A 19,119-nucleotide genomic window follows, 5' to 3' on the forward strand; every position below is an offset into this window, starting at 1 on the left:
CATAAACAATGTATGCTTGCTCCACTGCAACCTGGGGTGGACTGGCCAATAGGGAGGCCTCTGCACCCTGGGCCTCTTTTGTGTGGTAACCTATTTTATTTCCAAATGTTCTCATAGGAAAAGGTTTGGGCTTGCTGCAAATATGTAACATGGGGCCACTTTGAACATTATTTCCAGGGCCTCTTTTGGATCCCAGTCCCCCCCCCTCAGTACAAGGGATGATCTCTTCCAGGAATCTACACATTGCATGCATGCCTGACAGCCGCACGTCTTCTCAAAAACTGCACTTGCAGCCTCCCCTGTCAGAGCGCGCGTGAACGGTAGAGCCACACCACTTGCATGTGCGCTGCAGCCGGTACTAAGCTCCTTCTCAGGTGGGGGATAATGGCGGCTCTGCCAGTGTCATTTTCATCAGCCTCTAATTCCCTCATTAAATCCGCTGCTGGGTCAGGGAAATCGCCCGTGAGCTGCCCGCCGGCGGATCCCGTCCCTGGCACAGGAATGTTGCAGAAAAGCCGCCATTAATGGGGCCTCGCGATATTTGGCCCATTCTCTGAGGATCTGTCACTGGTTGGAACTTTTGGTAATGCCTGGTTTGCCAGAGTGGGGGAGTCTGTTCAGGTCGGATATGCTGCCGTCTGCCCTCAAGGACTGTCGCCACTAGCAGGAGAAGGAGGCGCCACCCGTTCAAGGTAAACAGTACATGGCCTTTGCAGGAACATTATTGTGTCTGTAGGGGTCTACTTTTTTCCCAGCACAGTCTTGTGTGTGCACGTTCGCTTTTGTGAATTGGAATGCAATGTCAACTATTCTAGAAGCCAATGTAATGTGGGTTCCTTTGTCCGTTCGCACTGGCAAAGTACACACTTCGCATCCGTACGTGTAGCCTTCTTAACCGCGAGAAGTGTCACATTTCATCTCGGTAGGAGGAAAGAGTGCACTCCAGCCGACGATTACGTTCACACGCACACAAGAAAGGCAAGTAATCAGGCACTGGATAGTCATTTCTTTCCTCATTTCAATTAAGGCGCCTGGGACAGCGTCCCGTGTCTCCGGAGGATAGCTCAGGGGCAACGTGCTCACCTTGGAAGCAAGACGACATGGAGCACCAGAGGGTCTGCGCTTAGAAACCTCTGGGTGTTAATCGCGTTATAACCCAATCATATCATATGGCAGGCGCGTTTCCCTCAGCTCAGGAGATGATGTTTAATATTTAATGTAGATATCATGTTCATTTAAACGCTTGTTTTAACAATTTGCTTTATTCTTCTTTGCTTCGTATTAATGTTCGGTATGTCTGTGTGTGTTTTACAGTCAGTGATTGTGTATCCTATCTCCATTCATAGCTGGGCCTGGGGGGGGGGGTGACAAATGTTGTCTTTAACGCAGTACCAGCCCAAATCCCTTCCTCGTGGACCGAGGCCTATCTAGTTTCCTTTCACAAGAAGGTCCCCAGAGAAGACCCAAAGACCCACAAACTTGCACTGTTAGAAGAACAAGCAAGATATTGCCTCTTTACTCTTGAAAGAGTTGCAGGACTGGGTTTCAAATCAACGATTGTCCTCGCTCTGGAGCAAACCGGTTTCAGAACCAATATGTCTGCCATGAATAATCGAAAAGAAGGCAAACAAGGCACGCAGGTAATGCCCCCGTGTATGTGGGCTTTATGGACATTCCCGCTGTCTTCATTGGTGTTAATAAGCAACTTTGCTGGTGTAAACTCAGTAGATGAGGACTAGGCCTTGGTTTCTTGAAATGAATTATTTTGCTGCACACTGATGTTCATCTCAGATCTAGAGTAAGGTACTACTCGAGCTCCTTCCTCTTGTCGTGGATTAAGGCACGGTTGCGTGATAGCCCCTTTGTTGTTTGTTCCGTATATCGCTTATGTCGACAATGTACTGCGTGCAGTGGACGAAGTGGGCGGGAGTGGTTGGGAGCAGTGCTCCTCTACTTTTTGTTTTTAAGTTTTACGGTTCCTATCATTTTAGTTGAAAAAGAAACCATTTCGGAATAGTTTAGTTTTAAAGTAAAAGTGTAGGAAGAAGTTGAAACTTGCTTGAGTGCATGCCACTGAACATTCCATTAAATAGCAGGTGTGATTGTTTGGGGGTTTGGATTACGCATGGTAGGGGTCGTGGCAATGGGGTTTATAGGAAACGGAGGCAGGCCAGATGGAAACATAGTTCCACTACTTATTTTTGTAGACTTTGACCACTGGCTGCGTGGCAAAGGTAATGTCCCTCCAGAAATGGGAGCCGTCAACTGTGGAATATGCAGACGACATTGTGCTTCTTGATCACACTGCAAAAGGTCTTAAGAGAAGTAGACATCTTCTAAATGAGGTCGCTGTTGCATATTGGCTTAACTATATACATTCTGCCAAGGCAAAGATTTTTTGCTTTATGACTAAAAAATAAACCTGTTCCCTAGATTTAGCTCCTGAGCACTCTAACCTTGGAGGGTGTAGACTCTCTTCTTATCTGGAGGTAGAACTGAACAATCACATGTTTCAAGGGAGATTGAATGAGAATCTCAAACCCAAAGCCATTAAAGCAGTTTGTGCTCTTTGTTGATACGAACAACAATATGTCGGTTTCTCCTTTATCCCAACTATAATAGCATACAAGCAAAAGATTGTTCTGGCTATCCTATATGATATTTAGAGCCGAGGGGAGATAGGTGACAGACGAGGGTGGCGAATATTTAGTGCAACTCATTGTGCGCCCACAAGGTTCCGTACAAGGTCGGTCGTATCTCTCCCTATCTATGTTTGGGGGTCCGTCCCATTGCCCTCTTCTTTCTGTGTGGCCTCGCCGCCCCACTCTCCCCACCCTCACCACTTGTACAGGCCCACGGCTGCCTCCTCCTATGCTCTCCAAGCCGCTCCCCCTGACGTCCGACGTACTGTGTAGGATGCAGCGTGATGCGGCCTTGAGTGCATGAGGCTTCTGGGGAAACGACCTAGAGACCACAGTTGGAAGAAACTCCCACATGGAAATGAGTGATCAACCTTTTGCAAATGTGCAGGTGCGAAGATAGCAGCAGAGCATTACATGTTGCAGAAATGGCAGTAACAACACATGTAACCCTTTTTATAATAGTAAATTGCATTGGGAGCAAAAAACTCTCATTATACTCCATTACAGTTTTGGTAATATGGCTCCAGGCAGAGGGTGTGCATTTTATAACCTCTCAGGTGGTGAGTTTGGAAGGTCCTAGAAGGGTTAAAACTACCCTACACCCACCATCTCCAACCTCTTGAGTATTTTTATGCTGCCGGCTGCACCCTGATGCAGTTTATTCTGCCAGGTTTACTTTAGCACCTTATAAATCATTCAAAAATTCAAAATTCATATGCAGGCCCCCACTCCCAGGGGGTGAGCAGACTTAAATACGTCCTTTCTTATAACCTTTGTTTGGCTAATCTCCTGATTCTCTGTGTACCACGGGTTTAAGAAGTACAGTTGGTGACTGGACTTTTTCAGTGGCGGCCTCAGTCCTCTGGAACTCACTTTCACTCTCTTTGCAGGCAATTTCTGAGCATCTGGCTTTCAAGGAGAAGCAAAAGACGTTTCTTTTTTGCTGAAAAATCTAGGATGTGTTATGTTTCTGTTAAATTATGATTGACCTTTTGTAGACTTTGGATTCCTTTGGCACCAAGATGCCGTCGGGTTGTATCTTCGCTTTGTACATTTGTTTAGCATTAACATCAACATTAACAGACTCTTGTCACTATGACTGAGCTGTGGATAAGTTTGCTGCTTTGACATGATTGGCGACCCCGGAAAGAACCACAGTAAAAAAGAAACGAAGTTTTGTTATGAATGTGTTAGGTTCACTGCGTTTCTATGGTATGTTATGTTATGTTGATTAATTTGTTTGTATTAATACACGGTAATTGTTTTTTTGTGTTTGAAACACTACAGAATGGTCAGTTTGTTTTTTACTGTGGTTCTGTCTGGGGTCGCTCTGACCAATTGTTTACACATACCTTGTAGCCCCTGGAATGGTCAGGGAAAAGCTAGGTGCCACTCTTTCTCTCACACATGCGTTGGCATGATGACAGGGACGTTTTCAGTGCATCTGCAGTAGTGGCTGAGCTGAAGATATGTTAAAAGGCCATGCACAGGTGTGGAAGAACTGGTGAACCTCCTGCATCCTTTGCACTTTAGTGCGGCCTATACCTCTTATAGTTTTATCTCTTGAGGCTGCGTAGCTATCTCAGAAGCTGCTTTAAGGCTGTGTGCCAGAACCTGTCCAAAATCTCCTTCAAAGACCTCTGCAGGTGGGTCAAAGGTGCCTGGAAGGGTATGTTAAGTGTCTGACTGCAATCTCTCCCAGAGGAAGCACTGTGGGGTCCATCGTGCCCCTCCGATCCCAGCGCAAGGGCACCTACTCCCGACCTCTGAAAATAGAGACATTTTTAGTCGACCACTGAAGTGGCCCTGCAATTTCACTCAGTCTTCGTCAACTTGCGCCTCCTGGGGAAGCCTCTCCCATTCTTCCCGGCTAAGGATCATGCAGTGGTGGTGGGAGCCCTGGTGAACCTGCGCTTGGACTATTGGAATGGGTTGCTGGCAGGCATCCCATCCGCACAAATTCAGAGACTGCAAAAAGCACAAAATGCAGCGGTCAGACTGATTTTCCGAGTAAGGAAATCTAACCCCATTTCAAGCCACCGCTGATCTATACATTGGCGTACGGTAAAGGATCGTATTGATTATAAAATCCTTTGTTTGGTTTTTAAATGTGTGAGTAAGCTGGCTCCCAGCTATCTACCACAAAAAATACTCCAGTACCAACCAACTCGACAGTTATGGCCAAGTGATAAACTGTTGTTGCAAATCACCCCCTCAAACTGTGTATCTAGGGGAGATCGTAGGTTTGTAATGTATGGCCCGAAGTTATGGAATAAGCTTCCATTGGAAATTCAGGTCATTAAAACCCTCACTTATTTCCATTAAGTTTTAACTGTGGTATGGAGGTGTCAATGTAGGAGTTCCCTTAGGATTAATGTCTGGTAACTGGTAGATGTGTTTTCACATTGTTCGCTTGAGTGCGTTTAGAGTCAATGTACAACCAGATATGATTTGGTTTGTTAGGTGCGCTATATAAATGACTCAAAAAATTGAAATCGCTCTCCTTTCCTCTTTGGGACATTTTTAACGTTTAACAGAAAGAGGAATGCACTTGTTTTCTAAATGTAGGGTACATGGAAATTACTTCCGCCTAGAAGTCTAATATATGCCTAATACCCAATCTCTAAATGTTTTAATGAATACATTATTTTCATATCTATGACTCCCACAGCCTGATTAATGCATCATTTAAAATGTATCCAATAGAGAGCTTAAACAGAGTGACGTGAACGCTACATAACCTTTGAAATTCACATGGTCAGGTGTGTGAAACTAGGTGGCCACAACCCACATCATATTGGAAGCGGCACTCTGAGGAAGCAGGTGGCTCATCACAGTCACACCAGGTGCCAGTGAGCCTTTGGTTGACAAGACCTGCTAAGGCTTCTCGTGCCGACCTCCTGCCTGAACAGCTCACGTGCATCGGCCACCTCTGCTCTAGAGACAGCTGGAGGTGATTGACTACCCTATGGCAATATTGTCTGGTGCCTTCCAATGGAAGCTGAAATCCAGGCACCTAATGTGCATGTTCCAAAAACACATGTGGGCTCATTTGCATGCCAAGCCAACATTACTTTATCCACTTATTACATACAAAAATAATCTAAGACGTCTATTTTAAAGACCAGTTAAGGAATAATAACACTTGACATAAAAAAATCTTAATATAGTCCATTAGTAGTTAATCTATAGAGTATGGTGCATTGCCAAATACTGCAGGCATTAGGAACATTGAAAAGACAAATAAAGGCATCCAGGATTCAAAGACATCGTTATCACATCTAACAATACAAACGATCCTAAAGGCTTCAATACAAAGTCATATATACAAATCGGAATAAGTGTAATGTGCTAATACCACCAGTAGCTTATCATTCGTCACAGAGAATTGGTTAAGAAAAGCCCTATTCAAGAGTGCCTTAAATAGAGATTTTTGTGCGGTATATCCGAGGTAACAATTTTGCATACTCAATACATGTTTTAACATACTCATAGTTCTCATTTTACATACATCATCTTAAAGCTGACACAAACAAGGAAACCTAATTCTAAATAAAGCATTATAGCATAGCTAACATATATACATACATGATAACATTCCAAGATGGGGCACTTGAACAAATTGCTTCATGCCTAATTTCAGGACTGTACGTACTACAGACCTCCCAAAGGGGTATGTGCTTGTTTGCAGAAGCATTAATCAATTGCCCTTTTCTTAGCGGCACTTTACATTCTATACCGACTTCAGATGCATGCAGGATCCCACAAACTCCAGCCCTATCCCTCATTCACTGTCTTGCATGTACAAATATTTCCTGTCTGTTTCCCCTTTCTAGATGTTTGCCTGTTTCTCTACTCCTCTCTCGTAGTCTCTGGCAGACCATGGCCTGGATACTCCTGGCGGTGACATAATATGGCACTTTCCAGGCAAGCATCGATGCTGGTACACCAGTATGGTGCTGAGTAGTGCAGTATAAACAAACCCTAGCATAACATAGCAGACAATTCTGAAAGTAATCATTCAGGGCACGTTATGGGAAAATCACGAAATGCAATGTAAAGACAACCCCATGTTCCTTGATAAGATGGCCATATAGGAAGACCATATACACTAGCAGTGTGATGGGAAGTAATAGCTTCTCTTCCATTAACTTCAAACTAAAGTGTCTACAGTGTTGCTCAGTGCAGTGCTTCATTGCTATGAACAAGTGGATAAAGGAATCTTTACACATTCCCTACAGCTCCCAACCTCTCCTATAAGAAAGACATGCTATCAGCCTCATTTAATGGGAGGTATGGTTCTTAATGCCCAATGTTTGCTCACCAGCCCAACTGGTTGGCAAAAACTTCTCCCCAGTGCACACATATTGAAATAATGATTCAACAGAGAAAATGCCAGGTGGTCTGCTTGGCGAGATGCAAACGCATAAGGGATTTACTCATGGCTTACTTTGTTTATAAAGGGTTCACGACCCCCCCGCCCACACTTTGGGCTGCTCCTCTGCCTGCTTGACACTCTTCCCCTAGTCCCCTTTGCAAGGCCATCCTTATGTATTTTAAGTTTGGTGCCCCATTTCACGCACCTCTGAATTGCCTTTCCTTTATAAAAAAAAAAAGGTTTTCAAGGGGCTCCCCCCTCTAAAAATTGTCTTAATGGGCTGCTTTCACCCTTTCCATGCCTGCATGCTAGATATCCGGTCCCGAGGCCCCATTCCGGGAAGATGCCTCTCTTTTGGCAGCCCCCTTCTCACCCATAGCCCACTCATCAAATGGATCCCCCAAGGCACCTGTGGAGTGAGGTGGGCCTATGCTCAGGAAGCTGTGCACACTCAAATGCAGTCTGACAGCTGGCAGCATGTTGCCAACATTCAGTGGAAGAAAACAGGAAAATAAGGCCTTATAAGGAACACGTCAACTGCACAAATATGTCGACCGGTCGCAGCGTTTTGACCAGTGGAGGAACTTTGCCGAAAATTTTGGTGGGGTCATGACATCTAAATGAAAGGGGCCCCTGCCAAATGAGTGGGACAAAATGGTGTGCCACAAAAGTTGAGGTGACAAACACCCTTGCCCCCGCACCCCCTTGAATTAGGCCCATGGTCAACGCAAGCACTGTAGCATATCCAGCAGTGCATCGACGAGGAAAGAACTCAATACAATTCAATCACCTCCACAAAATTAAAAACCTAAAGAGAATAACGAGGAGATAATTAGGTGAAATCAGATAAAAGGACTTACTCTATAGAGGGAATCTGTAAAATGGGCACAAATCTGACAAATTCCGCCACTAGTAAAGGTTTGACTTTGAGGGGATTTCACCATCTTCAGAGAAGCACCCCTTTTAGATATGCAGGGCATATCGAAGTGCATTGATTGAAGCCTAGCCTCTTCATGCACGAGCGTCAGCCTCCACCAGGCTTCAACAGGACCCCCAGCCCCAAAGGCCTTCTTTACACTTAACATAGAGACGAAATCTGCCCTGTGATCCAATCCCAAAACACGCCATTCATAACGGTCGCCGCCGGAAGAAAGAGACTCAAAGGTCCAGAATGCTTGGACTCTACAGAGGTGGGCCCTGGCAGAGGTGGGCAAGAGACGCAATTTGGGACCAGTAATGAACTTGGGTGCTGCAACCCTGGAATAAGAAACCACAGTGAAGGCATAGGCACCTCCAATGGATGAGAGGGCCACAAGGGTATGGCAGAGTCTGCCGATATGCTGGAGATTTTCACTGCACACAAGTGGCAGCATCAGGAAGCTGGTGGGGGCAGGTGTACAGGGTGCGGATGGCAGCAGAAGTGTGAGGTATTCGGGAGGAAGCTGTTATGTGTAGACAATGCAGCAATATGATGTAAGGGGGGTTATGAAATGTAATGAGCAGGTTGCTCTAGTCAAACAGGTGATGTGATCTGTTCATTATTCCATCCCTGGCTTTCTCTCAAAAAAGCATGGCAATCATTTCACTAGTACTCTCCAGCCTCGACTACAACAACAGTTCCCACATAGGGGCCCCTGGAATACTTACTAGACATCCTATATCAAGATCAACATGCTGCAGCAAGATTCCTCCTGAGACACCGAAGATGGGAGCCCATCACCACATCTCTCCGAAGGCTCCACTGGCTTTTGATGAAATGTAGGATACAATTCATACCCCGGCAAATGGACTACCCTGCCTTCTCCAGCAGGTGTCCAGATTCAACCAAAAATAAATTCATCCACAACAAGCTAGCCAGAATGCCTTGTAAAGTTGCTCTAGTGGCAGTGCTACACTTCAATTGCATGGAACATCCTCCTCATTCCTGTTAAGCAAGCAGATGAACTCAATAATAGGTATCTCTACACACAGGAAGATCGTCCAGTCTTGAACAAATACCTTAACACCTGGATATTCACAGGACTACAACAGGCTTATTAGCATGCCACCCTCCATGACAGCTCCAATAGGAAGCAGTCAAAGTGAAAGCCATGCCACCCTCTGACCCAAAGAATCACCAGGAAAAAATCAGACAAATACAGACAAACCACCTCATAAACAACTATCATGAACCTGGACCCAAAGACCAACAAGAGGAAAGACCCCCCAGAGCACCAACCTCTCAAACAGAGTGTGATGATATGAATTCTGCTCTGCAGGAGTACAAGGGTCAGTAGTGGCCAAACCACCTACTCAGCCCCCACACTTGTATGACCCAACAGTGAAGGCACTCCCCTAAACGCTCACACCAGAAAAAATACAACGTGCTAGGGAAAAAGGCCCAATATGCTCTTGCAAGTGAAACAAGTATTTATTTCTACAAAAATAGGAGCATCGGCAAAGAACTCTGCTGCCACAGAACGTTCTGCCAGAAAGTGTACAAGCAGAATCTTATAAGGAGACACAGCATCATAGGTGACATCATTGTGTACAATGAAAACCTACGTGACTGGTTGGTGTGGCCCTATACAAGGTTGGGCTGCTCTATAGGGGTTGCCAAGTCATTGGTCCTAGTCCAGTCCGTACGTCTTCCATCACGTGGGTTCTGCTGTGCTCAGTCCCCAAGGAACCAAGGCTGGAGAAGCAATTAGCTACATTTGTGAACAATGGTACTCTATCATTATACAGTGCACCTGGCAGGCTCGAGGACTGGCACAGGGGGAGCCTCGAGGTCACACCGACCCACACATACTTCACTCATCCCTGATCGCGTCTTCAGCTCCCAAGGCTTCCACCCTGGCTTTTGAACTATAATGTATCCCTCCCTGTACATCGCACTACAAACCATGTTATTATAAAATAAATATGGGATGACCATACTCTCAGATCTTTATGGTTGATTGGTTTATGGTTGGTGGTCTGGGGTCAACTGGTATCTTGGAATTCAGAGGTCTCGGGACTAGGGCAGTTATAGAGGTTATAACTCTTAGTTGGCTGGGTGGGGGTAGGAGGCCTGCTTCGGCCTGTTTGTGATAACACGTACACCAAGGTGACCAGCTCTGTCTCGTGGCATTGCAGGGCACATTCCCTTTACAACAAACATATTGGCAACAACTTTAAAACAAAAGAAGGGTTTCTGTGGAAGTCGGCAGCGTGGATCTCTCTCATCAGCTCTTGGACCTTTCCAGATTTCCTCTTCAGGCTTTCGGCCTGTGTTTTACACAGTAAATACTGCATGGCCGTACAGGCCCTGTGCTTTGGCTATGGCTACTTATCTCTACAAAAATGGCACCCGCTTGTTTACGTGCACTATATCTAAATGTCTAAATCGCACACAATATTTTGACCATGTGGGGACTTTTAGGACGCCCCCCCTGGTCTATTATGGTTCTTTCATTGGGGATTGTCTCACCTTAAAGCACCTAGAAAGGTGCGAATGGCTTACTCCCTTCCTAACAACAGTGATCCCAGTCATAAAGGTAAAACAGGCACACCATAGACAGAAACATCCTTGGCCTGAAATGACCGAATGCAAAAGTCTGACTACCAAAAGTCCAACCCCCCACCTTACCCCTATACATTTATTTTAACTTTACCCCTCCACATATATATCTGCGGAAAAATGGGGGTCGGACATTTGGGGGTCGGACTTTTTGCCCTCAGTCATTTTGTCCTATTCCCTTGTGGTGATGTGGGCTTTACTCTTGGAAAGTGTGTGAATGTGAGCCAGTAGCAACACAAACAGCAATAGTATAATATTTCCAAAATAAAAGAATGCCCAACGAAGGTTCTACAGATATATATATATATATATTAAATAAACAAATGGTTATACAACGATTAAAAACACTATCAATTCCCACATCTGCAAAAAACACAGCCTTCTGAATACTTTGTCAGGGCGAAAAACAGGCAAAAAATTCAACAATGTGTTCAAAAGGATATGTCCCAATGGAAAAAGGTGCATAAGGGACTTAATCAGTCTCTTTTTCCCTAAATGGTGGACCAGGGAGACACGGTCACTTGAAAGTCCCTGATTCTAATGTTAGACTGTTGGACTGTGCCAAACCATGCTTCAGGTGCTATAAATGTGAGTCGTACCATGTTTGGATGTGGTGAGTCCCTCGGATTCAAGTGGCAAGTTGGTGTCGAGTCAGTTTGAAGAGGGCACTCAATGCAGTTCAATGGCAGTGTTTGAGCGATGCAGTTCGGATGGCTCACCAGGGTCAGTTTGAAGGTCGAATAGGTTTGAGATGTTGGTAACCGGTTGGTTCAGGTAGACGAGTGATATGATGCTCCAGCGGTTTAAATCGAGGTCTGGCAGTTTGAAACTTTGATGCTGATGATCCAATGCAGTGCTTCGAAGAATTCTGCAGCAGCGAGCAGGTTGCTCTAGCGAACAGGTGATGTGATTTGCATGGTGTAATGTGGTGGCAAGCCGGTACAATGAATGCAAAACAGCAGTGTTTTAAAGTCTCAGAGAGTACCAAAAGCAGTTTGAGTGCAGAGAACATGGCTATAATGGGGTTCTATTTGTTTGATGCGATGAAAACCATGACTGGCTCTCAGGATGCTGTAAGACCTTATGCATGGGGGCTCTACAACAATGGGTCCTTCTGAGTCTCTGCTCTCCCTGCATAGTGAGTTTTGCAATCAGTGGGGCCGGCTTTGGTCCTCAGCAAGAGTCACCCCCAATGTGCCCTGTTTAGAGAGCAGAGCCTGCCTCTGCCTTGGAGCACCGGGTCTTCACCTTAATGGCTAAGGGCTTTAAAAGGATAATCTATCACAAAACAGGTCCAAACGGATTCTTCCTTAAGTGCTGAATGGTCCAAATGTAATTATAATATAGGGGCTCCCCCTCTTTTATAGTCCAAATGCCACACAGGATTGGAGGGTAAGCACAGGGATCACAGGAGGAAGTAAGCACAGGGATCACATCCTTGTGCTTGTGACAAGTGCCAATTGCCTTCTGATGTCAAACTTAAGAGTGCCTTTCTCTGCAATAAGTGAAGGGGTCAGGAAGGAGAGAAAATCACACAGAAAAGTAAGATGAGGAACCCTTTCCATACCCAATGGTGTCCCCTGGCTGTCCTAATTCTGCCCTTCCCCAGCCGGCAATTTGAAACAGAGGGTGTAAACTTAAATGCAACCTGTGCACTGAAGTGACTTGTCTATCACAGATGCTGTCACACAGGGAACCTATGACCACTGAACCTGATCTGTGCCACAGGAAGCAAGGGGTGCAGCTCCGGTCACTGTGGCTGCAGGGCACAGGTGTACACTGTGCTTTTGGGATGGAGTTTACTTAAAGGGAGGAGGTTAGCAGACCACCTGTGCGGAGATGCATTACCCCCATTATTTTATTACTAACAAAACCAAAAAAGCTAGGGCTTTTACACCCTTGCCAGATGGCAATCCCTCACACCTGGATGAAACAGAGACAAGACATCCTCAGGTCAGCATAAGCAAAGCATGCAATAAACTGTGGGCACAACGCTAAAAACACGACAACTTCGGAGGCCAGACAAAGTCGGGTCAGTTTCCAAACTCTTCCCTATGAGTTATAAAACACGCGCACAGCACTGCAATCAACTTGAGGTGGAAAATGGAAGCCAGAACAGTAAGAAAGACTCATGCTGATGCATAGCAACATTACACAATACGTGCTCCCAGCTCAACTATTCATTCTAGTCCTAGCACCCAATAACAGGTCTCCACGTGAACCCCACATCTCCGCCAAACCAGCTACCCGACTCACCTATGTACCAGCACATTAAAACCCACACGTCTGTATGTCTATTAAGCACCACCCCACTACCAGTGATAGAGGTGTGCCACAAAGTAGTGGCACTGTGACTCCGGGGGCGCAACATGTAGGAAGGAAGGGAGGATGGAAATTGAGGATGGAAATGGATTATGTGCAGTACCAGATCATACCACTACGGTACCTTTTTTTTATAGTACAGCTACAATATATTAGTGATCCTTTTGTGTATTACATTATTACATTGCAATGTGGATAAGAATGCTGCCATCAGAGACACCCGCTTGTTGACCCTCTTGCAGAAATGATTCCCCTGAAGTGAAGTCTTGCTAATGCAAGACATCTGTGTCTTGCATGATCACTCTGCGGCCTATGTCTCCATCAATACTATGGACCAAACAGTCGACATTCAATCTTTGTACCTTTCTCAGGTCAAACGATCCCATTCACTCACCTTCCTACCCACTTCATCGCTATGGAGATTTCAGCCCTACAGAAATGCAACTTCCCTCTGTGAGACGTTCATCTCGGGACGACACTTTTCTCAGTCTTCAATCTCTCGACCGTGTTACCTTGTCCTTTCTTTGCCTGCAGCATTTCATTTTTAGTTGAAAGTATCTCACTGTATTTTGTTTTTATCTGATTCGTATCTTGTCAATGACACATTTCTGGATCAAATGAAATTCCTTGACAGGTTTAGGATTACATTGAGGAATAGTTAAAACGTTCCTAGCGTCTATGGACCTTTTAACGTCGTTTAATTTTGGAGGTTGGTCGCTGATGGGTGTTTCTTTCACTGCATCTTAGAATTTCCAATACCATTGTTCAATTAACGTGCAGATTTATTGATATTGATATTTTCAATGGGTCTAATGTCATGGTGTAGTTTATTCTCTAAACTGAGTTGCGGATGATCGATCCTTCTCACCCACTGCGCCTCCTGGGAGCATCCCCAAGCTGCTCAGCTACAGCACCATAAGAGAACAGTGCTGGAAAATGAACTAATTTCTTGCACAATGGGTTGCATAGTTTCTGATTTTCTGAACACCATGTTACCCTTCAGTTATGGTGACTCAGACGTATAGGAAAGGATTTTAAATTCTTTGCCTGTAAATATTAGTAGAATAAATGCACTATAAGAGATCAAATTAACAATTGATCTGGGTAACTCCCTGTGTGGACTACATCACTGTGCAGGATCGCCAGAGCTCAGATGCCTGCAAACGGAAACATGGACCCCAAATCCGAGCTTTTTAGAACAGGATGCTGTTCTGGCTCAAAACATATGAAAACCAATGTTTCCCTCTGTCATGCCAAGTGGCAAGCCTCTCTTCAAATACCACTACTGTCACCTTTGTGAGTCTACATCCCGCTTGGTACAATTGTCTCTCCGTGTAGAGATCTCACCACCGTCTCCAATATGTCATCCATTGAAGGAAATTGTCTATGTGCCTTTTCCTCATTGCCTTTGAGGATCAGCGCGATTGCAAGCCTAACCCTCTGATCCTGGGTACCTCTGCTTGCCTACCACAAAAGGTATGTGAACTCCTTTTGGCTCACTTCCTTAGAACCTGCACTTAAACTCAGTCCCCATTCTACTGTTGGTCTATGGAGAAAATACTTTCCCTTGTGAGAGACCTGCAGTCTGTGTCCTTAGTTTGCTTGCTGGATGTGTTTCCAAAGTTGGTGTTTTTCATAAGAATATTTCCACTTTTCTTGTATCCTCTGGTTACTTAATGAGTTTTTCAAGGATTCCCAACTTCCTATGAAAGCTTAGATGTGTAAGAAAACTCAAGCTGGGCATCTACTTCTATAATAATAATAATACCAGTTTTTATATAGCGCTAGCTCACCTGAGGGCATCAAAGTGCTGTAATAACCATTGATATAATTACCCACCAAGTGGTACTCTATTTATCGACCTCGGAAGGAAGAAAAGCTGAGGTGGCCGAACCAGGATTCGAACCTGCAACAGCAAGATACGCACATATGTCAGAAATGAGCACTCAGCTGGCAGTGCTATCCATAGTTCATGCCAAATCAAGCCATTCCTCTAGGCTGAGCTATTTTGATTGGTTGTACAGTCCTTGGTGCTTCCACATTCATGAAGGAAATACTCTTCCACTGGGTCTTCGGCCCTCAAAGTCTGCAATTCATAATGCAGCTTGACTTATTGTTGGTGCAACAAAGGTATAATCGCATTTCCTCCATTTGGCAATCTGTAGAAGCCAGATCCATTTTAAGGTGTTCTGTATTTCTTTTACAGCTATTTGTCTTAAGTTACTGTCTCCGAAACTGATTATTTCTGGCAGACAACAGCAGAGATCTTTTCAGCCTTGAAAACCCACATGTTCAGAGAACTGCAGCCATTTCTCATATTGGGAATGCTTTGCTGGGTTCTTTTCGCCTTGCGCCATCTCTTCTTCTGTTCCATAAACATTTAAAAACACATGTGCTTCCTCCTCAGCACTTTCTGAACAAGAAATGTATTGTTTGTCTTTTTTACATTTTGTATGCAATGTTTGTATCTTTTTGTACTGAGTTATCGATTTCAATTGTACAACCTTCTCAATGGCTTTGGCAAGGTTTATGCTTGTTTAGGTGGGGGGTGTATAGTGAGCGAAGTCTATTGTATTCTAAAATGCAAGGAATATCAGCGTTTATTTTACTTGCATCGAAGTTGATTAGAAATAGACCGTCAAGTGTACGTAAGCGTGATAGTGCTACATAGCTCATGCCTTCTTCAAAGACTGTGTTACCAAATTCTATCATTGCTTTGTCTAGGGTAAGACCTTGTGATTTATGAATCGTGACTGCGTATGCAAGAGTTAGAGAAAATCGTTCTCTGCGTACATGCATATCTTTGAAGAGAAGGAATCTAGCTGTTGAGCGTCCTATCCTTTTTACTTCTGAAAGTTTGTCAAAGATTATATTGACAAACTGAATTTTGTTGTCGCGTGGGTATGTTTGAAAGCCAACAACTGTACCCAGTGCTCCATTAACTAGTCCTTGGTCCACGTCAAGGTTACGTTTAAGCATTACTCTGCAATTTAAGGATAATTTTAATATCTTTTCTAAGCCTGCTGTGTTTGAGATTGATTTTTCTAAACTATTTAGTCTTGTTGTGGCTTGGTCACACATGGGTAGTGTCATACCATGTACATCTAGTTTATCTGTGGCGCTAATTTCCATGTTTGGTTGCATTTCTTTACTTAGCATGATTTCATTGAATTTGAAACAGCTTGCAAGAGTTGGCATTAAGGCCATACAATTGACATTTTTGTTGGCTAATTGTTCCATAACATCTGTAGCACATGCATTATCGCCATAAAGTGCATTCATGTGCCGGGTTTTCAATATTCCTTCTGCTTCTTTAGAGAGTATACCAACTCTGATACTTTTTAAAATGTTGGCATAAGTGAGATCTGCAGATTGCCGCATGTTTTCTGTTAATTCTCTGTATTGGAAATGTTGCCAAAGGTTGACATTTCCAATGCTGCCAACAGTTTTACGGCAGAGTTTGTGTCCTAATGTTTTAAAAATAGGCTCACCTTTTACTGGTGTTAATTGAAGCAGATCTCCAAAAACAATAATGTGTTTTCCTGCAAAGAGCTCTTCATAGTCTGTTTTGAGTACTTCTTGTAATCTGAGTTGAATCAAAGCTAACATCAGGTTGGAGATACTATGTTTGCATTCCATAAGTGGGCAATGATTGCATTATTATCATTGATATATTTTTCTTCTTCTTTTCTTTTTATGTAATATGTATTTTTAGGTAACTTACCTTTAACACTATGTCTAACTGAAGACATGAAGTTGTTCACTTGACCTGCATTTGTAACTGGTCTAGGGAAACCAAATCGGCATTTGGTGTAGTATTTCCCTTTGTTTTTGTATTTGCGACGACAATGTTTTCCACATTTGTGTCTTTGAAATTGTAAAATTTGTGCATGAAGATCACTATTTGTGGCTTCTGATGGAATTTCACAAGTGACATTTTTTTCAATAAACTGTAAAACAGTGGCATCACTGTCTTGACCAAATTTAGGAGCATCTTTAATCCATAAAAGCATGTGGATATGTGGTGCTCCTCTGGCTTGGTATTCTTTTCTCCAAAAGAAGTGTTGCACTTCTCCAAGGGGAGGAACAGTTTTATTACAAATAAAATGTAGCATAGCAATGAAGCGATGGTGAAAATATCTTGAAACATTAACAGGATCCAAAGAACAAAGTTCTCCATATATCTATGTTTGTTTTGTTTTTATTTGATATGCGTAGGAAATCATGTAAATCTTCCCATGCATATTCTGCACAACTTAATGTAACAAACCAAGTGGGTGGGCCAAGGTTTCTGATCATACAACGTACATCTCCATGACGTCGAAACCAGTACTCTTTAGTACCACGCATATTTGCTAATAGATTTGTAATATTTGATTGTAAAACCTCATCCTTTTGTTGCACTTTTTCTAATAATTGTGTAGCTGTCATATTTTGAAAGTGTGATCCTGATTTTAATATGTGTGCAACTCCGTAACATAAAGTTGCTAGTTCACTTTCTAAGAGTAGGTGGAATATGTATTCCACATTTTGTCTAAATCTGGGATCTTCAGAATACATCCGTAATGAGCGGTATTCTGAAGCTGATATTTGAATAGGTCTATCATCATACCTTCCTCCTTTGCCAGTAGGAAAGAGTAGAGGAAAAGCATGTGCTTCTATACTTTTTTCCCATATGCTGATTGGCGATCCTTTTGTTTGACGCATTTGGTAAATTTCCAGTGCATCTTCTACGGTGTCATTTCAGTGCAAAGGATGAATTGTATAATGGTCTAAAGTATTTGATATTGTAGCAGGATCTAGTAGCTCAAATTGACCAGCTTCTTGTGTTTCTTGAATTATTTCAGTTGTATCTTTCAAGTTTTCTTCAATATTAATTTCTTTGTAATATTCATTATTCTCTTTAAGATATTGGAAGGCTTGTCTAACTTTATATAAATCTACCAGCTGTTGCCATATTTTTTTGTCTTTTGTAGGTACTCCATTTACTAAGATAATTAAAGATTGCTGCATTGGACGTTGCACTCCTAGAGTATGCACATTTTCTTTTAGATCTAATGGTAAATAAACTACTTTTCCACGAATGCCTTTTACCAATTCAGAAGGAGTTAATTTTGCTGTTTTTGATGAAAGGCGTATTATTGCTTGAAATGAGTGTACTGTTTGAATTATGATGCTCTCATATAAATTAAGTTGTTGTAGGGGTTTTGGTACTGGGTATAATCCCAAATTATTTGTGATAGCACGTGAAGGAGTTTGGTTGTTGTCAAGTTTTGTAGTGCAGTAACTGCAAAGTATGAAGGGCTGAGTTATTTCGTATTTGTTTTCTGCTACAAGGTAGAGAGCTAACAAACCATTTAGAATCTTCATTGTCTTCTATTTTGTATGATAGGTCTACAGTTTATGTGTTACTTTTATAAAAAGTTCTACGGCAACATACACATACATGGTTTGGTACTTCAGCTGATGTACTTTTAAATTTGAGTATTTCTTTTTTGTATGTGTTTAGCAAAAAGTTGCCATGTGTAGAATTGTTGCTTAATTGGTTTAAAGCTAATTCATTCTGTAAATGGCTTTCACTTCCAAAATATTTTTTCTGGATATAGTGAATTTCTTCAAGTAGGTCTTTGGCTTTACCATGTAGAAGGATGTTATTTAACTTTGCTAGTGCTAAAGCAGGACTTTTAGCATAGTACAGTTTATAGACTAGATTTCCTATAGTGAATGATGTGTTGATATCCTTTTGATATCATGGAAAGTGGTTTTACAAGTATGTCCTGTAATGCAGGCCAATGAATGTCCTTGTAGTCCTGTGTACTTGCGCTTTGGACAGGTATCCAAATTTTGCAGTAATTTAATTTTGATTTTGTCTTTGCTTTTTACATATTTATTGAGGAATTGGCGTAAAGATTTGAAACATTGTTTGGGAATGTTACACATTGACGTGCATGGCTATTTGTACACTAGACGTTCCGATTCAGTTGAATGGAGGGGTAACTCTAAGTTTTCAGGGCATATTTTTGTAAGGAGTACTTCTTGTTCCATTATGGTATTATTCACTTTTTCATAACCTCGACCACTGCTATGTCTGGCAATTGTATTTGTTTGCTTTTGTTTGTACGCTTCTTCATTAAAATATGGTTCTGTGCTCGTAGTGTGATTCCATTCACCTCCGCAGATACTTAAGAAGTTCTTTCTGTTGACATTTCGCTTATTGAGAAGTCTTTTTTGTAATT

General features: G+C 42.9%; 1 protein-coding gene across 2 annotated transcripts in view; it reads left to right on the forward strand.

Annotated features, from left to right (window-relative positions):
* Positions 1-328: 328 nt before the first annotated feature.
* Positions 329-19,119, forward strand: part of CNGA1 (cyclic nucleotide gated channel subunit alpha 1) — a 397,841-nt gene continuing 379,050 nt past the window's right edge. Inside the window, exon 1 of one of the 2 annotated variants that reach the window (XM_069631708.1) lies at positions 329-692. The gene's annotated coding sequence lies outside the window, so the exon portion shown is untranslated. The remainder of the gene's footprint in view (positions 693-19,119) is intronic. The other variant, XM_069631706.1, reaches the window with a different exon arrangement.

Source organism: Ambystoma mexicanum, chromosome 6q (genome assembly GCF_040938575.1).
Source record: "Ambystoma mexicanum isolate Mex_15411 chromosome 6q, UKY_AmexF1_1, whole genome shotgun sequence".
Taxonomy (NCBI): domain Eukaryota; kingdom Metazoa; phylum Chordata; class Amphibia; order Caudata; family Ambystomatidae; genus Ambystoma; species Ambystoma mexicanum.